Consider the following 15,317-nt stretch of genomic DNA (forward strand, 5'->3'; position numbering starts at 1 on the left):
TGACCGGATTTTGTTCTAGAGATGATCACGGAAATCCTCAAAGAGTTTCTACAGAAGTTTCTACTGAAATTTATCTCAAAAATTGTTTTAGGACCCTTTACCAGCTATATCAGTAGGCTGGTATGTCAACAATGAACGAAAAAACTCAAATTTTGAAGACACAGTCTGTGTTTGATAAATAAATTTGTGAAAAAATTACCACTTGTGTTAGCGTATTAACCAACTAATCCACAAAGCAAGTTACGATAAACTGCTGAATGGAAGTTCGCACTTGACTCGAAACACACCCCAACCGTATCAGTCTTCCACACCTTTAGGTCTCTTCAGCTAGGAAGTCAATCTCCCACATGATCGTCGATGTGCCTTCGAAAAATTGTCTTTGTCATAAATAATTCGCTCATGTTCATCATTTCGAAGGCAGAACAACGTGCCTGTGGAAGATTGATATCTAAGCCGAAAGAGAAATAAAGATGGACCCGGTTAGGGTGGTGCTTCGAATCAAGTTTGACTTTCTATTCCACAGAACCGTTACTTGTTCTGTGGCTAAATTGGTTAAAGCACTGAATTAGTGATATGAAGTTGTGTGTTCGAAACCCATCAAAACAGTAGATATTTTTTTCACATATTTATCTCTTAACTTATGAATTTAACACACGCTGTGTCTTCAAAACTTGCGTTTTCTTGTCGGTTGTTTTAGGACTTATCCGGATGTTCTTCCAAGAGTTTCTTCCAAAGGCATTCCTACTATTTCCATTGGAGTTTCTTCAAGAATTTATTTGGATGTTTTCAAGGGTTTTACTATAGTTTCTCTTGCAGATGTTTTATTGGTATTGCTCCAAAGGTATCTAACGGAATTTGTCCCAAAGTTCCATGTATTGCTCCCGGGATGTCTATCGGGATCTATCTATTTCACGATTAATCCTGAACTTTATCCTAAGATTTTTCTCGGTTTTTGCTAAGTTCATTGTGGGATGTGGAAGGTATTTTTAAAATAAAAAAAGAAAAGGATCTCCAAATAGAATCAAGAGATAAACTCAGGGAGCAACACCGAGACAATCTCTAAAAGACATCCCGACTAGAAAAATGTATCAACTTTATAATACATTGTGTTATGATGTTATGAAATTTTGCTATGACTTATTATGTTATAAACTAGATACAGGATGATGTTAAAATAACTAAAATTTTAACAAAAAGTACACCGGTCAAATCTGCTATTCTGCTATTCTGCTATTATCAACGCATCCCCTGGCTTTCGCCCATCTGCGTTGTCGTTTCACTAGGCAATACGTCTAGCAATTGATGTTTATGGGCTTGCCGGACCAAGTCATGTAGCTAAGCCAAACACCCCACCTACAACTGTTGGGTAGGCACCATTGTCCCGCCCACTGGTCTTTTACAGCTAGTTGTAGGTGCATGTGTGTGTGTGTGTGTGTGTGTGTGTGTGTGTGTGTGTGTGTGTGTGTGTGTGTGTGTGTGTGTGTGTGTGTGTGTGTGTGTGTGTGTGTGTGTGTGTGTGTGTGTGTGTGTGTGTGTGTGTGTGTGTGTGTGTGTGTGTGTGTGTGTGTGTGTGTGTGTGTGTGTGTGTGTGTGTGTGTGTGTGTGTGTGTGTGTGTGTGTGTGTGTGTGTGTGTGTGTGTGTGTGTGTGTGTGTGTGTGTGTGTGTGTGTGTGTGTGTGTGTGTGTGTGTGTGTGTGTGTGTGTGTGTGTGTGTGTGTGTGTGTGTGTGTGTGTGTGTGTGTGTGTGTGTGTGTGTGTGTGTGTGTGTGTGTGTGTGTGTGTGTGTGTGTGTTAGTGTTGGTGTATTGTAGACGCCAACTCGTTCTAATCCACTCTGATTGCTAACACCCTATTGAACCATTACCCTTAAATTTGGCAATCTATGAAATAGAATGAGTTAAACGCCTGTAAAAAAACAGTCAGTTAAATCAAACAAGGAATATTAGTATTAAAGCGAAGATACAACGAAGCAACGCCCCGAACCTTGAGAGCACAAACCCCAAGAACCAAATGACAGGCAGCGCCGATAAGTCGATCGATCAAATCCGAGGCACAGCCCAGCCTTAGCTTCACCTTAAAACCAAAATCTAGATTACAGAGCACAATACTTCCCAAGTAACCACGCAGCTCGGGCCGCAAATCACGCACAACACGGCACAAATAAGACAAACACTACCCCGCCCGTACAACCGAAACCGACCTAGAGTAGAGAAGGGTCTCTTTCCACTCCAACCCGGACTCAACTGCACCCACAGGGCAGCGCACCTCACCCACACCGCACTCATTCATGCATCACTGTCCGAGCCGCACGGTCACCTGGGTTGAGTCTATCGGCATGACCTCACCCAACCCGTAACACAGAGTTAAAATCCCTCTCTTGCATTACAAAGTACTCCCTCTTCCCAAAAGTCTGTGCGTGGTATAAATGAGATCTTAAGGCTGAAGAAATCGTCACCAATACAACCGCCAACACTGAGCACTCAATGATGTCGGCCTTATCAACGACGACCCCCTCAGTCCCAAACCCAATTATCCCACACTACCCAAGTAACCACCCTGTTGTAGCCGTATGCACCGCACGCACAAAACACACACACACCGACACGCACCACCCCACACAAACCACCAAGGCCGAACAAAAGCGGGAAGCGATGCCACCACTGCTGAATCACTTTTGCAGTATAATTCAGCAATCGTAGATCCATTCCCCGACCCTACTCAGCCCTAACGGTCCATAGCAATGCCTGTCAATAAATGCGCCTCACACATGCAACCCCTACACCCCAACAGTATGGTCACTTAGGTATCCCTGGGTTTTTGACATGATGGTCAGGGATCACAGCCATCAAAACGTTCCACACTTTATCAGGGCTTACGACCTTTCTCAATAGTTTCAAGCCTTTGGGACCTTCCGCTATGGGAGACCATCATGGCTAGCGGTGTTAACAAAAAGTACACCGGTCTAATCAAAATAATAACCTATTTTGTTATAATCAGATCAAAATTATAACACAATATGATATAAATTTTAGCTTCAACAGAACTAGTTTCTATCATATTTCGATACAGTTGTGTAAAATGATGTTCTGAATATCAAAGAATCAGAAATAAAATATTTCACAATGAGTTATTGAAGAACTTTATAACATAATAGGGGTACTCACTAAACAGATTAAATTGCTACGTAAGCCATGATTTTCTGTTTATTTGAAATGTTTCATGATTTTGCGAATGAAATAATCAAAGATTGCCTTGGTGATCGCGACGTTTAATCAGTTTAATCGGTTTACGCTGTTTAGTGAATCCCCCTAATATAATACAATGGAGTAATGATATTTTTAAAGACCAAAGATGTGGAACATGATTATATCACAATGAGTTATACATAACATGGTTTGTTATAATGATGTTATATTTTTGTTAGAATCTTCTAGTCGGAATTCGGGACCAAAGAAAAACTCAATTCAATTCAATTCAATTCGCTTTATTTTAGAGACTTTCAGCCTTAGGCCTTAGGCCTTCATCTCTAAAAGAAAAACTCTCAGATGTCCAGAACACCAGGAAAATGTTGGAAGGAACTCAAGGAGGAATGCTGGATGAAATTTAAAAAAAAAAAATCCTAGATAGAATTTTGGGACGAAACTTTCGATGAGTTTTGGAACGAATCCTAGATAGGTTTTCAGGGTGAAACAATTATTCTAACAAATCTCTGAAGGAAATTCTAATCCCTGAAAGATAACTTGAGTTTAGTAGCAAAAATTGTATGAGAACCGTCCATTTAATTCCTGAAATTTTGACATTTCATCGTAAATTCAAAATGTCCGTTCAGCTTCAACATGAGAATCGGATTTTCTACATTGGAAGGGTAAAAGTTTACTTCGTCATATGCGCTAATATCCGTCACATCAACAGACGAAAAGTTGTTATGAATTAAGTGCTTTTCAACTTTGTAGAACATTGAATTACTCTCACATTAAATATTGAAAAATAAAAAAAAAACAATAAAGAAACTTGCCCGAAAACAGCATATAGCGAAATCTAACAGTTAGGCGTAAACAATTATTTCCATATAAATACAGTCCGCGGATCATTGTTCAATGATGCTAAAGGTGGAATGCGGGGCCACTTCAGCGGGGGTCCTAATGTGGGCAATTTTGGATCCGTATCTCAGTCAAATTTATAACAATTGAACTGGATTTTTGTTCACGGCTGGATACTTCGTATAAAATGGAATAACGTTTTGGAAGAGATATGGAAGATAAGAGTAATATTAGGTACTAGAGCAACAGTCAAACTTTAAATAAAAGTAGTAGTAAAAAGATTAAGAGTAGAAGTTATAATAAGGTAAAACCAACAGTGAAAGCAAGAGGAAGAGTTAAAGAAACAACAAAACAGTAAGAAATGGAAGAAATACTGAAAACAATCATGACAGTAAGCGAAAGAATAAAGGCCCATCTAGTCACAATTGTATCCAATATGACCATGCTGGGGCGTCAGGTTCAATTACCGGCCGGTCCAAGAACTTTTTTCGTTAAGGAAGTTAACTTGACTTCCTGGGGGACACACGATATAGACGTTTAAAACTGTGGAAGTGCTCATAGACCACAGAAAGCAGGCTTTGTCCCAGAGGGAGTAAGAGTAAGAGTAAAAGTAAGAGTAAGAGTAAGAGTAAGAGTAAGAGTAAGAGTAAGAGTAAGAGTAAGAGTAAGAGTAAGAGTAAGAGTAAGAGTAAGAGTAAGAGTAAGAGTAAGAGTAAGAGTAAGAGTAAGAGTAAGAGTAAGAGTAAGAGTAAGAGTAAGAGTAAGAGTAAGAGTAAGAGTAAGGGTAAGAGTAAGAAGAGTAAGGGTAAAAGTAAGAAGAGTAAGAGTAAGAGTAAGAGTAAGAGTAAGAGTAAGAGTAAGAGTAAGAGTAAGAGTAAGAGTAAGAGTAAGAGTAAGAGTAAGAGTAAGAGTAAGAGTAAGAGTAAGAGTAAGAGTAAGAGTAAGAGTAAGAGTAAGAGTAAGAGTAAGAGTAAGAGTAAGAGTAAGAGTAAGAGTAAGAGTAAGAGTAAGAGTAAGAGTAAGAGTAAGAGTAAGAGTAAGAGTAAGAGTAAGAGTAAGAGTAAGAGTAAGAGTAAGAGTAAGAGTAAGAGTAAGAGTAAGAGTAAGAGTAAGAGTAAGAGTAAGAGTAAGAGTAAGAGTAAGAGTAAGAGTAAGAGTAAGAGTAAGAGTAAGAGTAAGAGTAAGAGTAAGAGTAAGAGTAAGAGTAAGAGTAAGAGTAAGAGTAAGAGTAAGAGTAAGAGTAAGAGTAAGAGTAAGAGTAAGAGTAAGAGTAAGAGTAAGAGTAAGAGTAAGAGTAAGAGTAAGAGTAAGAGTAAGAGTAAGAGTAAGAGTAAGAATAAGAGTAACAGCAAGAGTAGGAGTAAGCATAAGAGTGTGAGTAACAGTAAATTTGAGAATAAAAATAAGACCAAAAGAAGGATAAGAGCAATGCTTATACGATAAGTGTTGAATTGACAGTGACACAACGATTGCGTTCGAATAATGCATTTTAATTTTGGGATGCATCCACCACAATTATCTTAACCTACATTACGAGTACGCCATCGATTTGCACAATATTCACATTGGATGTGCATGCGAGAAAGACTGCATGCCTTCAACTATTGAACCAGTCTGTTCCATTTTTATCTCGTCAATATATTGGCTACCAAGCAGACGATATGGATCATTATCGATTATTATTTATAGATACAATAAATCGATATGCAACATAAATATCCCATAAATAACAACAACTGTTGATACAACAACCGCACAGTAGCGTTTCCGCCAGGAAATCCCCTGCGTTGCGCGTCAATATCAGTTGTACCTACACGTATCGAAAGACACAGCCAGTTATAGTTGCCATCACAACAGCACAGCTGATTAACCGTTTACGTCGCGTCGCTCCAACGCAGATGAAACTGTTGGATGCAAGCAGTCAGTCGAGCCTGTCCTGCACATCAGCGCGCGCGTGGACATCAATATCGATGTGCGTCGCGACGCACACAATGGTTTATGGTCACGTACGCCATGTGTTTGCCCGCGTGCAGATGACGTGTAATTGCTCTCCAGTCCAGTCATCACACACCGTTATCGCTCGCTGAGACCGTAGGTACCTACGTGCAGTCTCCGATTCAAGTCTGTCCATCTGAGGAGGAACCAGACATGGGCACACTGTAGGGTGAGCCGTGTTGGATGAGTTTCTCCTTGACCATAATTGATTTACATGGTAGATCCTTAGAGACCAACACAATTAGGCCCCGTGATAAAACCTACAATTTTCATGCATTTCACGTTTTTCCGACTAACAATGGACCACCCTGCCGATCAGTTAGGAGAAAGGCAAAATGATTCTCTTCCGGCGTGGCTTTCTCCGCAATGGTAACCATATCGGCGACGACTGCAGCGGCGGCGATATCGGTTCGTATGATTAAACGCTTCCAGGTTCAGCTAAAAACTGCCTTGATTTTTTCTGCACGATGAAATTCTTGATTTAAGCATCGCATCATGCATTCCAATTTTTCGCACGATATTTGCGGCTTACTTTTCCACCTCAGCTCAGCTGAACAAATATCCATGTGAGGCGCTGCCGCTGCTGGCTAGCTGACGAAACGCTCTCGTTACGGAGATGGTGCACTAATTGTTCGATGATCGGTTTTACACCAACTCATTGCCCGGCCCGGGCCAAATTGATTTCCGAAACTGGGCTCCGTTCGGTAATTAAACAGTTTACTATTGGCTCTTGATTGCCAGTTAGGAAGCGCTGATGGTGATGATGATGAATCATCAGCATCCCCCAAATATAAACCGACCCCCCTCCGCACCTGAAAAGCGAGTCATCGTGGTTTGGAGTCGAGCGCAACTATTGATGAAATTGAAATGTCGGCAGCTATGTCTGTACCTAACTCGAAGCAAACACGTGAGCAGGGAGCGGAGCAAAAAAAAAACAAAATTTTACGATGAAGTTCATGATGACGGGTGTGGATGATGAATCACTTTCCCTCCCCCGGGGGGAGGTAAATTAGTGGGACAGGCTCTTGTGGGGCAATGTGAGGTAGGGGATGATACGATTGGGATGGGTATCAAATTACGGCATTAATTAGATGTCAAATCGATCACGCTGAAATTGGAGGAAAGTGACTCGTGATCGATATGTTTGAAGCAATAGAATGTTATGGGGTGCAATAATATATTTGACTGACTGCTCACGACTGTAATTAACGAGTGCTTCGCCTATTTTTGCGAATCTTTCAGTCTTTATTCAGCAGCTAAAATGCTTTCTGCATCTTCTGTCGTACGTTTCACCTTCTTCGTAGCCTCTTATTCTCAGAAAAAGGTGAAATACCTACCGAAACGTAGGACAGTAGATGCAGAAGGCGCTGCTTAATAAAGATAGATGCTGAAGATGCTGCTTAACAAATACTGGAAGAGCCGTAAAATTAGCAAACTACTCTTCAAGTACAGTCTATCTGCGGAGCACTGAATACGATAGCGATAGGTACTCAAAGACAACTTAAGAACGGGTGGTTCGACAAGGAGAGCCTGAGCGTAACAGACGAGAGAAATGTTTCCAGAAGCCAGATGTTGTTGTCGGGGACCCAGCAGAGCAGGTAGCGATATACGGAAGCTAAAGTAGCCGAATAACTAATTCACCTCAAAATAGAGAGCAGAGAGCATGAGGAAAATGTTATTGCTCAGGAGCAAAAATGTATGGAACACAACAAAATGCGGAGGCTTTAAGAAACTGTCAATAACGTACGAAAAAAAATAACGCTTCTTCTCATCATATGCAACGACTGTAATGAAACTTGCTGACTAATGAAACAATGGTGGCTCCCGAGAGGAGCAGGCACTTCAAAGTATTTTTGAACGGTGAGAAAGCTGATTTGACTGACTCGTGGTATTAAGAGAAGGGTGTACAGATCCCCAATCCGGAGACGGCGGGTTCGATTCCCGTTCCGGTCGGGAAAATTTGCTCGACTCTCTGGGCATACAGTGATAGACATTCGTTTAGCCGAGGTCAAAAAAAATCAAAAAAGTGTCAGGAAATTCATACTAAAGATTTTATGATAAAACTTTTTTATCGTAGTGATAGCGTATCTAGTACTGATTAAAAAGTGATACATCACACTTACATATACACTGAAACAAAAACGAGGGTAAAAACCCTTCAAATGTCATTTTTTGCCTAGACATTCGTTTAGCTGAATTGTAAAATTTTTAGAATTCCATGATAAAAAAAACTATCAAATTTCGAAAAATATCCAACAAAGTCATTGTGTATGGTGATCTGCATTATAGATCGACTTGTAAATCATGAATTAGATCGTTTTTGGGAGTGTTGCCATATTAATTTTGCATCCATCTCATATAAATATGTCATAATATTGTAAATGTTTCCAAATTGAGATTTGATGTAGTTATTTTTATCGGAAGTGTTTCAAAAGAATCTAATGAAAGTTTCATGACAAAAGCAGGTTGAAAATTAACGAAAAACAATGTTTTTAACCGAGAAAAAAAAAAATAACGCGAACCATCAAAAAATCACGTATAAAAGTATTGTTTTTATGAAATATGATGGTTTCACTTGCATAAATCACAGCGTTTACTACTATTCCGTCTTCTTATAGCTCCCAATATCTTCTAGACTGTATTCTGGCTGAAATAACATACATTGGACGGCTCATTTTCGAGAAATGGCACCGAAAGTATTTAAATTTCTAGCATGAACTACTTGTTTCATAATTTAGACATTCTTTCAAATAAATCATGTTAAAAATAAATGTGGTTCACAACTAAGACTCATTTATAATATATTTCTGTAGATTGAATGAAATAAGATTTTTTTTTACCATAACTTGAATTTTTGTATGAGCATCTGCTTTTGAATAAACAGGGTACAAATAATCTGACACTTCTTGCAGTTCTTTCCCTTTGAAGTCTTCTAACTCATTTAGTAATGCTAGTATCAAACAGGTATACTCCACAGGCATTAGGGCACGTCTTTATTTCAATGCAGAACTATTTATTTTAGCTTTTATCAATTCTATTTTAAAGTTTAACCAACCAAAAACCAAAATCATTTTTCTTAAATAAATTTGTTTATCGTCGCTTCTCCTTATCGGGACATTTTTTTATAATATTTCCCTGAATTTCACAAATTAATAAACTTTTAGGGTCAATTATCTTGCTAACACGTCATGAACTAAATGCCTTGGAGTATATCCTCGAAATATACTCACGAAATTGCAAAACATCTATTGAAAACCAATTTTTCATTTACCTCGGCTAAACGAATGTCTAGGCAAAAAATGACATTTGAAGGGTTTTAACTCTTGGTTTTGTTTCAGTGTATACGCAAGTTTAATGTATCACATTTTTTATAAAACAGTACTAGATATACTATCACTACGATAAAAAAGTTTTATCATAAAATCTTTTGTATGAGTTTCCTGACACTTTTTTTGGTCTCGGCTAAACGACTGTCTATCACTGTATACTCGAGGCATAACACCCTAGTGTTAAACAAGACAATGTATTTTGCAATAAGAATTCATGTGAGTCCTTGAATTGCCAGAACTTGAAAGTCCTTAATAGATTAATAGTGACGCAATTAGATACGTAAATGATGTTTGTTTCCCTAACATCAAGTATAGTCTCGGGTAGGCAAAGTCCGAGTCTTTAACTATCAGCAAGGCAGAATAAATGCAATTTAACAAACTGTCCCCAATAACAAGGACTTTGTACCATGAATCCTTAATAACAAAACACATTACTCCAGCTTTACAAACCGGATTGCACTAGGGCTCGGTTTAGTAAATCTTTTATCGTAACACAACACGAAAAGGTGATCTACCTACGTGACAGGCTCCGTTAACTATCGAGCATCTTTTAAACCCCCTCAACCATTAATCCATCAGCACGGATCGTCTGTCACCTTGGATTGGGATTCCCTATTTGGTGAACTTTTATCTCCGGAACAGGTTTTCCATAGTGTAATTCTTAACACAAAGCTATCTAGGCTGATCGGCAAAAGAAGTTAACATTATTGATGGTTAACTACTAAGAGCCCGAACAGTCGTACAACTCAAAGTAAATCTCAAAAACGAGTCCACACATTTTGGAAACATGCGGAGGGACGGCAATGCGAAGTTTCAGAGAACTTTCAAGGAAGTTTCCGAAATGAGGGGTTCCAGAGGCGTTTAGTTGTATTTCAAGACATTAGAGGGCATTTCACACGGTTTCAGAGGGGTTACGAGGGGTTCCACATGCTCTCAAGTCAATTCCATGGGGATTTAGAGGCACTTCAATTTGTTTTAAGGCTTTTCAGAACGTTGCTGGAGGCGTTCAGGGGGTTACACACAGTCTCTCAGGTCAGTTCCATGTGGTTCTGGGGAGGATTTCAGAAGCGTTTCAAGGCGTTGCAGAGGAGCTTTAGGAGGCTGCAAAGCTTTTTAGGTCAGTGCCATGAAGTTTAAGGTGGATTTCAGAAGCGTTTACAGGCATTTCAGAACGTTTTTTCAGGGATGTTTTGGGGGCTACACAGGTCAGTTCCATGGGGGTTCTAGGAATATTTCAGAAGCGTTTCAAGGCGTATTAAAGGAGCTAAAAGGACTCAGCTAAAAGAGGGTCATAGCTCAGTACCTTGGGAGATTTACGGTGATTTCAGAATGGTCTCAAGGCATTTGAATGCGTTTCAAGGCATTTCAATGCGTTTCAAGGCAGGCATTACAGAGCGTTTCAGATGGTTTCAGTGGCTAAGTAGGCACTCAGTCCAGTTTCATGGGTCATTAGCGGGGTTTCAAAAGTGCCCCAAGGATTTTCAGATGAGTATTAGGTGGCTGCACTAGTTCTCGGGACAAGTTTCAAATCAGTTTTAATGTGATTCAAGGCATTTCAGAACGTTTCAGAAAGCCCAGAGAGGTTTTAGGGGCCAGCATAGGATTTCACATAAGTTTCATGGGGATTTCAGGGGGTTTCAGAGGCAGGCGTTTCAGAAGGGATTCAATAGGTTTCATACTGAGGGAGTTCTCGGAGATTCACAAACAATCGTTGAACTCACACAAGTTATGCATTTAGATCCAATGACTTATGCTCAGGCAGATTCTCCTTAAATAAAGGTTATAGTATACAAACAAATGAGGAGAGTGAGTGGCTTAAAAAGCAAGTCGGCTTGTCGTCCAGCTTCAGCCCTTGTTTTAATGTGACCTCCTAATAAATGCATCAACTCATGACCACACAAAATGGGAAATTTTTAAGGTATTAACTACACAAAGTATGCATTACAAAGTATGCATACATTATTTTGAAAAAAAAAAAATCTGACAGGAAAAACTATAGGAATGCCTCCAGAAATTTTTTTTTTTTTTTTTTTTTTTTAAAGACACGGACACGTTTAATGCATTCCAGTGAGCTATTTGCTCTTTGAAGGAAGCACGACACTAGACAACGGACTAGCATGCAACGCCCAGTGGCACAGCCGAAAACTTTTCCTGACAGCTGCGGCGGGAATCGAACCCGCGCTCCTCAGCACGATGCGACTAACGGCTTGGTGACCTTAGCCGCACGACCACGAAGCCACACCATGAATTTTACCAAAGGTTCCTTTGGACTTTTCTCTATTTTTCACACTCCACTCCGTTCAAGTAAGGTTCCTGGACTATGACCTCTTCACCCTTTGAAGCCGGATTTATTCCTAACGTTATTATGGGTTTTTTTTTCTACGTTTTTCTGTAGTTTTGTTGGACAATAGCATAAAAACGGTAGAATATTATAAAGAATATTTTTTCTGGATATCCTAGATCATCAAAACTATTCTTGAGTTTAGATCCTAAAGTCTACGGGTGCAACGGTAACTTCTTTCATTATACAAAAATTATATTTGTAATCCATTATGTCCAGTAAGTCTCCTGAAAGGTTAATAGACAATATCAGATCAGTCGAGATATCCTACGTCATCCAAACTATTATTGAGCTTAAATCCTAAGGTCTACGAGTGTAACAGTAACTTCTTTCATTATACAAAGCTATAATTTGTAATCTATCATGTCCAGTAAGTCTTCTGGAAGGTTATTAGACAATATCAGATCTGTTGGGATATCCTTGAAAATCCAAACTGTTCTTGAGTTTAGATCATAACGTCTGCGGGTGTAACGATAACTTCTTTCATTATACAAAGCTACGATTTGTAATCTATCATGTCCAGTAAGTCTCCTGAAAGGTTAATAGACAATATCAGATCAGTCGAGATATCCTACGTCATCCAAGCTGTTCTTGAGTTTAGATCCCAAAGTCTAAGGGTGTAACAGAAACTTCTTTCATTATACAATGCTATAATTTGTAATCTATAATGTCCAGTAAGTCTTCTGAAAGGTTTATAGACAATATCAGATCTGTTGGGATATCCTTGGTCATCCAAACTGTTCTTGAGTTTAGATCATAAAGTCTGCGGGTGTAACGGTAACTTCTTTCATTATAAAAAGCTACGATTTGTAATCTATCATCTCCTGAAAGGGTTATGGACAACATCGGGTCAGTCAGGATTGAATGTCCCAAAGGTTTACAATAAAAGGTAGACTTCAAATTGCGACTCCAGTAACTGCGGTTGATTATGTAGCGGTACTCAGTATAACAGATACACATACTGTTACGAGTGTAGACCTGAAGCCCTGTACTCTAAGGTAGTTTGGCTGATCTGGAATATTCCTGTTGTGTCATTAAATGACATTTGAGATTTCAAGAGCTTCGCACATCCCAGCAGATTAAGCAATACTATTATTTGTGGAGAAAACGGTGCAGATTCGAAAGATTTCATTATAGAACAGTTTGGACGACTCTGAATGTCCCGAAGGTTTATAATAAAAAAGGAGACTTCATATTGCTTTAGTAACTGCGGTTGATTATGCAGCGGTACTCATTATAACAGATATGGATACTGTTACGAGTGTAGACCTGAAGTACTGAACTCTAAGGTAGTTTGGCTGACCTGGATCATCCATGTAGTGTCTAAAAATGACATTTGAGATTTCAAGAGCTTCGCGGATCCCAGCAGATTAAGCAATACTAATATTTGTGGTGAAAACACATAAAGTTATTCTTGTAGATTTGAAAGACTTCATTATAGAATAGTGCGGACGGCCCTGACTGTCCCAAAGGTTTATAATAAACTAGTAGACTTCAGATTGCTCCAGTTACTGTGGTTGATTATGCAACGTTACTGAGTATAACAGTTATGGCTACTGTTACGAATGTAGACCTGAAGTTCTGAACTCCGAGGTAGTTTGGCTGACCTAGAATATCCCTATAGTGTCAATAAATGAAATTGTAGATGTCAAGAGCTTCGCGGATCCCAGTATGTTATGCAATGCTATTATTTATGGCGAAAATATATAAAACAACGCAAAATTTTGCAAAAAATTTTGCAAAGGTGTAGGTAAGCATAGAACTTTGACAACTACTCTGAACTGCTCAAGTTGGTTGAAGCATTAGACTAGCGTTATGGAGTCGTGGGTTCGAATCCCATTAAAAAGTAATAATCTATTCAGAATTTTTTTCAATATGGGTTACTTCTTCAGTTTTTCAGTTTTTTTTTTCTTTTTTTTGTGTCTGTATTGATGAGATTTTTAGCCCTAGGCTAGTTCATCTCGGGACCTACGTTGTACTTCCCTTCCGAAGGGAGAACACACATTTTGCGAGTTGGTCGGGAGTGGGGTTTGATCCCAGGTCCTCGGCGTGATAGTCAAGTGTTCTAACCATCACACCAGGTCCGCTTCAGTTGTCTCCTAGTGCCAGATTAGATCATCCTTAGTATTGTTCTTAACCCATTGATCGACATTATACATTTTATATCAACTGATTGACCCGAACGCCATACTTCAGTATCCTGTAGAAAAAATATAATAACCTTCCATTCCTGTCCCTTTTCAACTGACTGTCAGGGCTTGGCCAGTAACAATACTGATAAAAAAAATATACAAGAGAAAAAAATTTTTCTGTCCTTCTAAACAGTGGTATTGAGGCTCGAAAAACAAAATAAAATACAACACTGGGTGATGAAACGAGACCCAATTTATGTATTGTTTTGTGACCTTTTTGGTATATTGTATGTGGGTGGCAAAAAACAGGAACACGTTCGTGGAAATCAAACAAGTGGCAGCGGATACTCAGTCTCTCCTTTTGGTACCCTCACGAACATTCGAGAGCGGATTGAAGATGCACCATTATTCGGTGGACAGTAGCTGGATGCCGGCCGAACATACATAAAAAAACTTTCAACCGGCCGGCATTTTTCCAGCGGAATGGTTTTGTTGGATGTTGATTTTGCAGACTTTTGGCGGTTTTCGCCGAAACGATGACCTTTTTCTGGGTGATTGCGGGTGAATCAAATTATGATGCTTATCAGCAGCGCAGCGGTGTACAGCAAACTGGATAACACGCTTGTTATCCATTGTGAGGGGGAGATGGATCCCCGACGAAAGTGGGTGATTTCTTCAACCATGCTGGTGGATGAAGATTGGCTCGGAGCTTTCGTTTTTGCTTTTTTCAGTATGATATTTATTCATTGTCAAAGCTCGTCTGATGCTAAATTTAGCTAACATGAAGTTGTTCATTGTTGATTTTATAAAATGTTCAATAATTTTACTTTTAACCAAATGCATATCAATTTCTCAAAGAGCTCCATCATTTCCAGAGTCTCAGCACTGGGAAATCATCCTTCAATCCATCCATCACCGATATCTATAAATATCTTCCATCCATTGCTGACGTCAAGAAAACTTCCTGCAAACAGAAAGATAACTTTCAGCAAACACTATCGATGATGGGATCGAGGAACAAATAGCCCGCACCAAATGGCAAAGTAATTCCTCTCATCCCATTGCTGCAGGAAGTTTCTGCTACCGCTCAAATATCATCAAATTTTCGTGGGATGCGCAATTCCAACAGAACCCAAAAGTCACATCTCGACCCACTGGCCGCCGCCCGGGTGAATTCATCACCTTTTTTGGAGTTATTTCCTTTGAAAGTGGAAACCAGCTCGTTTGGGGGGAATGATACGGTTTGCATGAACTGACGTCCTGACGCCGTCAGGTGAAATTCCCAATCCCAATTGGTGCCTCCATAGTATCGCATCGGGGGCATTATAATCAAATTTCCCGACGAAAATTCGATACAATTTGGTTGTGTCACCAACCGTCGCCACCACCGCCACCAGCATGCGATGACGGGGTCAGAAATGGTGCCTAATTGTGCATTGATGCACGGTAACTACGTGGAGCAACATTTCCGAGTTTGCCT

The 15,317-nt window shown here is 39.5% G+C and overlaps 1 protein-coding gene across 2 annotated transcripts in view; it reads right to left on the reverse strand.

Annotated features, from left to right (window-relative positions):
• Nucleotides 1-15,317, reverse strand: part of LOC109403615 (uncharacterized) — a 65,110-nt gene that overhangs the window by 45,501 nt on the left and 4,292 nt on the right. Inside the window, exon 1 of one of the 2 annotated variants that reach the window (XM_029874271.2) lies at nucleotides 5,855-6,381. The exons of the other annotated variant lie outside the window; for it this stretch is intronic. The gene's annotated coding sequence lies outside the window, so the exon portion shown is untranslated. Of the gene's footprint in view, nucleotides 1-5,854; nucleotides 6,382-15,317 lie in introns of those variants that run through there. 2 annotated transcript variants of the gene reach the window in all.

Source organism: Aedes albopictus, chromosome 1, assembly GCF_035046485.1.
Source record: "Aedes albopictus strain Foshan chromosome 1, AalbF5, whole genome shotgun sequence".
Lineage (NCBI taxonomy): Eukaryota > Metazoa > Arthropoda > Insecta > Diptera > Culicidae > Aedes > Aedes albopictus.